Source organism: Botryllus schlosseri, chromosome 11, assembly GCF_051294905.1.
Source record: "Botryllus schlosseri isolate E-star chromosome 11, Bs_hap1, whole genome shotgun sequence".
Lineage (NCBI taxonomy): Eukaryota > Metazoa > Chordata > Ascidiacea > Stolidobranchia > Styelidae > Botryllus > Botryllus schlosseri.
The window spans coordinates 16743611-16753794 of record NC_137246.1 but is presented as its reverse complement, the minus strand read 5'-3'; positions in this window follow the sequence as shown (position 1 = coordinate 16753794).

The window sequence follows — 10184 nt, the reverse complement described above, 5'->3', positions numbered from 1 at the left end:
ACTTTTTTCCTCTGCAAGACTGTAAACCTCGACTTATCGTAACGTAGCGCACGAACCAATTAGGACAAAGCGTTAGTGGAAATGACATATCCGTGGAGTGATCAAAAAGCAGCTTGTCATAAAGGGCAATGATATAGAACGGGCTCGATTCAGATTCAAATCATTCCTATAGCCTAGCTACTCTGTTTTGCGCAGCCCTATTTCCGAGTAGTTTTTTTTTGCTGCAATGTGTGTTCCGATGAAAGCTGATTCATTTCTAGGTGGTCCTAGTGCGCGTTGCCTGTGTTTACACAAACGATTTGGCGAGACGAGATGTTTATTTTCCAAGATTGGCGAAAGTTAGAGAAACACGAGATTGAGACGGAGGATTTGGCGGTCGGTTGTGCGCGCCGAGGCTTGGGCTTGTCGAATTACGATATTACACCGCTGCTAATCTTCGCGGCGAGGCTTAGCCGTGCGGGATTTCGACCAATTAGAAAGTTGTTATCTGAAGACGTGATCCGTTTTGTACGGCGGAAAGACAGCTCTTCCCACGACCTTTGTAGAGCGGAGATACCGCGATTTGAGTTTGGACTAAAATGTCGGCTTGCACGCTGGACTGACGCAGGCTGCTTTTTTTGCCGGCGGTGGGTTTTCTCCTATCGACCTCAAGTTACGACTGCACTGCGTTGGCGATTTCGGATTCCGCTGCCGAAATGTCACCGACTGCTCTTTCGGCTCTGTGTTATAACCTCTTCGATATGCTGATGGCGCTTAGCTGTCGAATATTATGGGACTGCTGAAGATGGCCCGAGTATATCGATTCATTTTGCGGCTAACCCAACTTGGCTGATGACACTGGGATTGTGGTTCATAATCTGGCGAACCCTTACGCTCATCTGCGAGCCTCCGACGAACCCCGCATCTTCGCCTTGTCACGAAAACAAAAGTCGACCACATTACAAATCTAATTCATTAGCCTGCTATAGAGTACGGCTGCACAAAATTATTGGAGTGGTGGTCATCAAAAAGAGTAAGCTTTGTGTCATTTGAACCATGTCAGGCTACTGGGGCGAAATTTACTATCCTAATGTTATCATTATCCTCATGACGTCCTATCATTGACCTTGTTGGTTAAAATTCTATTGAGATCCAGGGCTGGTATTCTGTCCACAAATCTCACTTATTAGCACGTAATATTGCTGAGCTGCTAGAAGTACCTTCTGTTCCCGGGAAAAGTTTTGCACGGTGGGTCCGAAATATCATTTGTAGATTCACCAGGAATTACTAACCCATCCACTGCGCGGGAATAAAAGCTCATGATCGCTTGCTCGTCCGTTTTCAGGTCAAGCACGTAGTGGTGGCGGAAGCGTGTCATATTATTTACAAATCACAAATTGTGAAATCCCGAGAATCAATAAAATTTTCGACTATGCTAGGTATCGTATTCATGTTCTATTGTAGCACCCACCGTCATGCAGAGGGCGATATGAAGTATTACAATTCAAGGAATTTCGATAAAAAATTAATATATTACTGTTATATTATGCTATTTCCCAGAAAAATGTTCACAGTGTAGGACTGTAGGTGTGGAACCTCGTTCGTTCGCGTACATAAATCTCTGAAAGAGACTGAAACCTCGAGACGACCCATCCCAGGATCATATTTGTCAGTCATCCGTGAAAAGACTCCTAATTGCAAGATCTGTCTCAATGATTAACTCGGAAACCATATACGGTACTACAAATATCACATGCGCTACTTCTAAGACATTTTCATTCAGCAAAGTGACTTTTCAAAGACAGATATTCACGGCCGCATTTGGATTACACATGTAGCAAGGGCTGGATTTAAAACAAATGGTGCTTCAAAATACTCTGTTTAATGCATGTTTTAAATATTGCTGCAAAAATTAGGCCTTTTAAAAAAAATTCGTAGTTCTTATGGAACACATCATTTTCCGCTGCGGTTTGTATTTGCATTTGTATAATGGGGCTAGTTTGGAAGTACACTAGTATATTAAAAAAAATAAAAAAATAAATAGAGGCACCCTTAATCGGGCGAAGCGCGAAGAAAATTTTCAAGTTGAGTTGAAATCTCTCAGAATTTGTGATCCAATTCTTTAATTCAAATTGCATGATGACGGCCGCCAACACGCTACATTATTTATGTGTCGACGGCTGCATAATTTTGATCTACGTCCGCAGGTTGGCAACCCCCTACCCTAGGTAGACGATGCTTAGTAGAAGGAAAAAACTATTGTACATAGTAGGCGCTATAAGTAATAGTAACAAAACTTCTCCCTGATTCGAGAAGGAAAATTGTTGCTTTTCAACGACACACTATGTGTACCGATATGAAAATTTTTCTACACCTACAGCTACGCAAGTATAGATTTCATTAAAAAAACGTGTTTGAAACAAACCTGACCTGGTAATAGAAGGCGTGTATGATATGGAGCCCATGACGTCCTTAGCGGCAATTGCATCACTGAGAATCAATGCAACCGAGAATCCCAACTTCTGGTTGATGTGGATAAATGAAGTATTTGACGGACTGGATCACTGGGCGTAATGTTCTTTTTTAAACAATGACGCGGCATCACGGTTTCATTTTACGTAGCGGGTACTCGTGACATCATAAGATACATTTGAGGGATGTGGGTAGTTTCAACTGAGCCAGCTAAATACAGTCATGTATTATGGAATAGAATGTGGGAAAGATCAAGCGCTAGTTAGTATAGGTATACTACTATATTGGGCAGATCAGTCTGCCCTGGACTCCCGTTAGTGATTTTGTCGTGCTAAACTATTTGTTGACAACTAGTACAAAAGAAATTGTTTATATGCAGGTAGTACCTTTAAAGCATTTTAAGTCGTGTTCTCTAGTGCATCTAAATATCGCAATCTCATATTTGTTATTTCCATCGGTAGGATAAAGGCCTTGTTTTAAACATCCGTGTTTTAAATTTATTTTCATTTTAAACACAGGCCTAAGTATTGTGTAATACTTTATCTACCCGATCGGGTCACCGCTTCAGTGTTGTGATTGCGATCTCACACGAAAAAAATCAGGATATATTTGGCAATCTTTTTCTTTTCGATTTTCTTTGGATTGACAGAAAATTGGGGACAATTTTCTTACTGGTATGAAATTTCCCTTACTAGTAATAATCTTTCATATCTTATTGGTTACTACGTCAAAGGATCAAAGTCTTTACATGCGTGTCGAACACGATGAAATGATGTGGAAAATACTCCAATACCAATTTGAACCAATGTAATGTACAATTATGTCAGAGCGGCAATTACTAAAATGAAATCGTGTTGTTTCGGTAAGGACATAAATATTTGATGCCTCTTTATGTAGGGGTTTGAACGATATATTTCATAAGATAGGGTCACTTGAGGATTATTACACAACTTTCAATGGATGATGCAGCGAATCGTGATTGCGGCGTATTGAGTTAAAAGACGGCATTGCACTTTGGAGTTTCTATACATATTGTTTCGATATATATTGTTTCGTGCACTTCATGCCAAGACGAAAAACTGCGTGTGTGAATATCTATATTACCTTCACTTTCCTTTTACTGTTGTGTCCGGTGTCATGCGTATCATATTTTCATCGTAGAGCATGCTATGCAGGAAATGTTGACCTTACGCAGCCTTTAACCGTGACTTTTAAGGTTTGAAAACCGAATTTTTATGGTTGTAGCGCAAATGCACTTTACAGAATTTTTAATATTTTCGCTTATAAAAGTGATGCAATCCACGTAAGAACGGCTACGTAAAGAGCTGAGTCATCGAAAACTGTAGAAGTAGAAGTGGAACTAGCATGAAAACACATTTTCTTGGGTAATTAGTACAAGTAAACAAGGCTACTTGAGTAACCCAAAAAAGAAGAAGTAAGTAATGATATCCTTTGGGAAAGCGATACACCGATAAGCACGTGTCGAGTTTGAAAGGGGGATAAGACCAAAAAAATTGGGAACCATTGTAGTCTTAGTGGCGATATAAGGTGACATGTGATGCCGGATAATTAAACCGATGGATGTAACTGATAAACTAGATTTTGTTCCGTTAACTTTGTAGGCAAAAATATTTGTGATAAACATCACGTCCTGACGCGTCCAAATTTCGTCGTGACAATTTAAAATATAGAAAATTGCATCACCTGCCTTAAATGTGATCACATATTGCATTTAATTGTGAAAGTATTCAAAGGATATCCCAAAATGCACCGCGTGTTTATTGGTCAATCATTTCGTGGTATGATAAGACCTGAGTTATCTCCGTGAACACGTTTCCGAATAGAGGCTTGAATGGATCGAGTCGAGAGCCTTCCGTGTACTGCATTCCAAGGCAAGTAAGCTAAGCGCGACCTTTCTGTGGTTATAAACTGCTTTAAGGCGGTTCCACCCAGTGATTAAATAGTGCATGCAGGTGCGGCGGACAGGAATTTCCGGATTAAGACGTAATCCAGCACTTCAGCACATTGAACACGATAGGCAACGGGCACTAAAGAAACAAGGGTTGCTTGCTAGGATCATACCAACTCGGGTTGGGGTAGGTTTCCTGTTATTCAGTTACGGACCGGGTCAAATTAACAAAAATCCAAACCCTGTATATACTAATCATGAATATTGGATTACCTCATGGAGTATTCGTAGGATGATTCAAAGATTCTAAGGATTAAAGACTTAACGGTCGCTCGCCGTTGTATAGAGTGATGAAAGCAAAGGAGAATCACGCTCGGTCGCAAACGACAGAAAACAGCGGTAAGCGATAAAGAACCCGTGACGCGACGGACCGTTGATATATTTGCATCGTTTGACGTAAAACGAATTAATTACGGACATCTAGCGAGCTCATCCGTCAACTTTCTCATGTAATCTGTATGAAGTGCTCGGGAATTCTGATCCCGATTAAATTGACCAGAACTGTCAAAAACACAATTCAATACTATACACGAAAGTCGTCGTCATTCTTTTGGCCTTGAAATTAGAGACTTCGAAATGATATCTTGAATGACTGGCTAATAGAATTTGCCTTTCTGCTCAGGTTGGCAGATCATGGGCTACACAACCTTGTGGGACATTGACAGGACAGTCAAATGATATCGCGACATATCAATATCATTGTGGATCCATGTATATCGAGTTCTGTTGCAATAAATTCATGGATTTGTCAAAGCGTACGCTAGATTGTCATATCATAAATGTATCATGAATTAGTAATTGTGTATAATGAGCCTGTAAGTCATACAAAACTTGTAGATCTCAATAAGCCGAAGAATATATTTATGATTCATAAATCGACCTAAACGCTCATTCTGGAAACATTGTCATTATGCAGCTTACGTCCGAGTTTACATAGAGATCCGATGTCACGATATTTAATTGATATTACAAGGTATTACACTTAGCTTATCTTGTTTCGCTAATTATACTGCGAACTGCCGTTCATACCACGGACAATTATTGACAAGGACAGACTACAATGGAAATAGAAAATCATGATGTTTTATGTCCATTACCTATATGTTGCATAAACCAAATGCCTGACACTTTGTGTTGAGTGAAGGCGATTAAAGCACAACCTTTTCTCCGCATGATTTATAATATATAACACATATGGACTATATAGTATAGGCGCCCCGAGCAGATACGTGTATGCTACATGTTGTTTTTTCATCATCCTACGCCGTAATTACAATATCCGCTTGAATCATGACCAGGGCTAGTTTTTGCAACTTTTGCAACTATTTTACAGCTTCCGGCAACTTCCTCAATACTCAGAAGTTATGTAGTATGATGTTTTAAGCTGTTTGTACTAGTATTCTTATACTCCAACTTTTTGCAATTTTTCATGCAACTAACTTTTTACTGGAAATATTTGGCACTATATGTAAATAGATCGCTTGATTATTGCATTGCCGTTAAAATATGAGGTCCTTTCTGATTCGACGTACATTCAGGCTAGACCGCTGAAAATTATATTTTCGCTGGATCAATTTTTTCAGGCTATTGAATTTGTTGAAGTCGCCAACACTGAGTTTAGCTGCAGTACCTTGGATATGCACCTATTCTAGTATCTCAGACCTTAATAATTTCAACGAACTTGTCCATAAATGCAACATTTTACTGCAACTTTGTCATAAAATAAATGCAACTTTTTACTGCAACTTTTGTGAAAAATAAATGTAACTTTCCACTGATTTTGCTGCAACAAAAACTTGCCCATATCATGATCTATGCAAGAAAAGCACCACCAAACGTTTCACATCACATTCAGGGCACGATTATTACCGTAGGGTCGTGATGAAAAATTGACTGCGACCGCTTTCTATCCACGATTATTCCTCGATACTATTCGACGATTTCATTCTCCTCAAGGTGCTTACAGCATTCATGGAGGCCGTTGTCATGTTCGCTACGAAAGTTTCTGCAGTTAACAGGTTTCGGAAACATTACTTCCTTTCAATCTTGCGGCAGGCCTGTCCACTTATATAGTTTCCGACATTACGTAATGATGTGAGTGCTGACAATATTTGTATCCTAATGAAACATGCTCGAAATGATGCATCAACATCCCAAAACTGCCTCTCTCCCGCAAGAATGCAATGGCGGAACATTTGTGAACGTGCCTCTGTGGTCGGTATCCACATAAATTTCGAAAATCACCGGGCTTGGGCCGGATCAATGAAGATAACGGAAATCGACATGATCGAATCGGCTCTATTGACGGCCAAGTTATCATTTATTCTCGTCAGGGTATCGTTTCTAAACTCAAATAATATTACTATCAAATTAATCAATTGTATTGAAAAATAATAATTCATGTTCTGGTCTAACACACACTATATGTGTCAATTTTTAAAATTTAATTTTGGGGACTAACCAATAAAATCCATTTAGAGATCTATATTCATAATAGTGAAGTTTTGATAATGTTGAAAAAAAGACTCGCTTTTCGGCTAGAAATAATAAAATGAGTCCAGGCATATAGATTTCACCAAATGATCATTTTGTGTCGATAGGTTATATAAGAAGTTGATGTTGAAATTATTTTATCATAGATTTGAAAACAAGTGAGATTCATTTGTCTCTTCATTCATTCATTGACATCATTCGGAATTCTTGCGAGGAGCAGTCTTTTGACACTGTTTTGTTGTTTACGCCCTTTTGATTCCTAAACCAGGCGCCAAGCTGACATTGACTTATCGGCCATTATCTTCATTTATCCAATCTTTTGTTTTTTTTTATATTTATGGTGTTTCGACTACATCGGTCATTTTACACGAGGCCGATACTCTTTATTTTTTATTCCGTATTTACCGACTTTTAGCACGGCCCACTGATAGGATTTCTATAAGACACCGCTTACGCTGATCCGAGGCGGGGCCTAGAAAAACCTCCAACATTTAGGCAGGAATTCTGGAGTCGGCCTCGAACCCGCAACCTATTAGTGTTGCAGCTGTGGATCATACCACTATACTACGCTGTATCTCTCCACTGTCGGTAGTGGTTCATGACCGTTGAATTACTATACACGATTATTCGTTGCATCTCAAAATGCAATCGCTCAGCTTTTTCAAATCAAGAAAATATACACGGCCTTTGTGATAATACATATGTAGTATACCAACAGGTCGTGTAACTTGGGATTTCCAGTCGTGATGAGATAATCAGTTTCAGTGGAATCACTAGCATTTCAGTGCCCCCGGCACCGCTCAGGGAAAATTCAGGTCATTCCCACCAGTGACATAACGCTTTAGAATAGAAAGGCTCTATCGATAATTGCGCATTTCGATACCCTTATTGCAAAAGCGAAACTGCATCCCAACTAACATCTCAAAGTATGCTACGTGTTCGACTGTTCGTTAATTGACATATGAGTAAATAAGTTTCAACGATTTCGAGCGTCCTATACTTACTCAGTTACTACGTTTGTGTTTAATTTCTTGCGAAAAGCAAAACTATGCATCGGTGATCATAAATATGAGTTATAAATACTCAACTACTATATTCAGAGTTTTGCGTGAAAGCACTCTAAACCAATGTTTTAAAAATCGACTGGCACCAACATTAACCCGATGGGACCTCGTGAATCGTTATTCTAGACACATTCACCCTAGCCCACGACCTAAATTGATCATTTTTCAAGTAACTGAATGGTAGGTTGATCGTATGAGCCAATCAGCAGCGACTGGAGAATAATGAGACCGTAATACAATTGTACTGATGATAATGGATATGATACGTTTCCATAATTTCCGCCGTACACTGCATTCCTTACTAGCCTATTATAACTTACACTGGAAACTGTGAGAATAATACATCTCAAACCTATCAATCAGTTGAGCTTTCATTACATATCGTTATCAGTAGGGCAAGTTGCTGCAACTTTAGCAACTTTTTTACAGCTTCCGACAGCTTTCTAAATACTCAGAATACATAGCATGATATTTTAAGCCGTTTGTAGGAATTTTATATTACAACTTTTGCAACTTTTCTCTATTTTCCCTGCAAGTTTTATCAAGTAATGCTCAAAATGTGAATAAGTGAATTGAAAAACATGCTATAAAACTATTTCTGATATGGTTCTATTCTCTATGATTTACATAACTAAGAGCTATGTGATGGATTAGTTACATCTCAATGTTATCTATGACGCAGTGCCCGAACTAAATTAGAAGTACATGGACGTATGACTTGGCTTTTGGTCAACCCCGCACAAACGGAAACTAATGTGTTTATGAAAGTACATTCATCATTTTGCAAGAAAGAAGCGATAACCTTGATATCAGTTAAGGCGACAGTCTAGGGTAGAGATGTCCGTCCAACCTGTGGCTCACCTGAGATTTTTGTGCGGCCAGCTGGTCATTTTCCCTCTAAATAGCATTTGAAACTTTGAATTTTTGCCTAATTAAAGTGTTCCAGCCAGCTTTAAGGGGCGATGCCGCTGCTGCTGGGTTATACAACGGAACCTTTCGAATAGCTCATACCCTATTAATTGCGAATAAATGCAACTTTTTACTGCAACTTTTGTTAAAATTAAGTGCAACTTTCCCACGATTTTAGTGCAACAAATACTTGGCCTACTTATCAGACATCCTATATTATCGAGTATGCAAAGAAAACTGAGAATTGTTATTATTTATGACACGATATGGTAGAATCGAAAAGCTCCTCACCTCGCATGTAAGCTACTATATATAGATGTCTTCAATTAATGCCATCAATAACAAAATGAGTTTAGGTACCATCATCATGGGTCCGGTCAAGGTCAACGAAAGACACTTTATTTTATGGTATGGTGTCACTTTCAATTACCGTACTTCGACTTCATCGTCATTATGACGTCACGGCTGCATTTTATATGTGCTTGTTACGAAATTATCTGCGACCGCTAGATCACAATCCTAATGAATTGTAACTCATTTCGTTGGGCGCGTGATCGTTGCGCGCATCACCTCCCGTTACAATGTTTGCCTGCCCTAATCCGGACGCTTGAACCAGACAATAGTAAGAATATTGCGTTCCATTAGTTGAAAACCGTTCAAAACATCACGCGATATCTTAATATAATCCTAGAAGTGGTCATCCCAATTTTCGTCTTAGCGAGAATAATTTGTTTTAATGTAGCCTGACAAATTCTCATAGATGTTTCCAACGACCTTTCAAACGCACATCTCGACGTAACCGATATGTCATCATTATCGTATTTCATACGTTATTTATTATATGATCCTAATAACTTCGAAAATATGACGAAACTGTTGGTTTGGTGTAGCCCACTAATCTGGGTAAGCTACGGAAGATGAAATTCATTTTAACAATCGATGAGGTCATGGAAGTTAAACTATATTGCGGGTGTCACTGCAAAGCCCGATTCAGGAATGCAAATATGCGGAATGGTGCACTAAATTCCCCCTCTTTTCCAATTATCATTACCTCCCATATCAACGGATACATTATTTGATCTTAGTATGACTTTTCATTTAATTCTAGATCAACTGTAGCATTTCGCTATCCAAGTACATGGAAGTATTTTGTGCAGCTATAGTTCCCGTTCCCGATGTTTAAGGATATGGTATATTATCGATAAGCATTCACGCAATTACAAATTTTATTGATGCAATCTGTCTATGGCACCATTGACACGCGACCAAACCACTCCCATAATCAGATGCCATCAGTA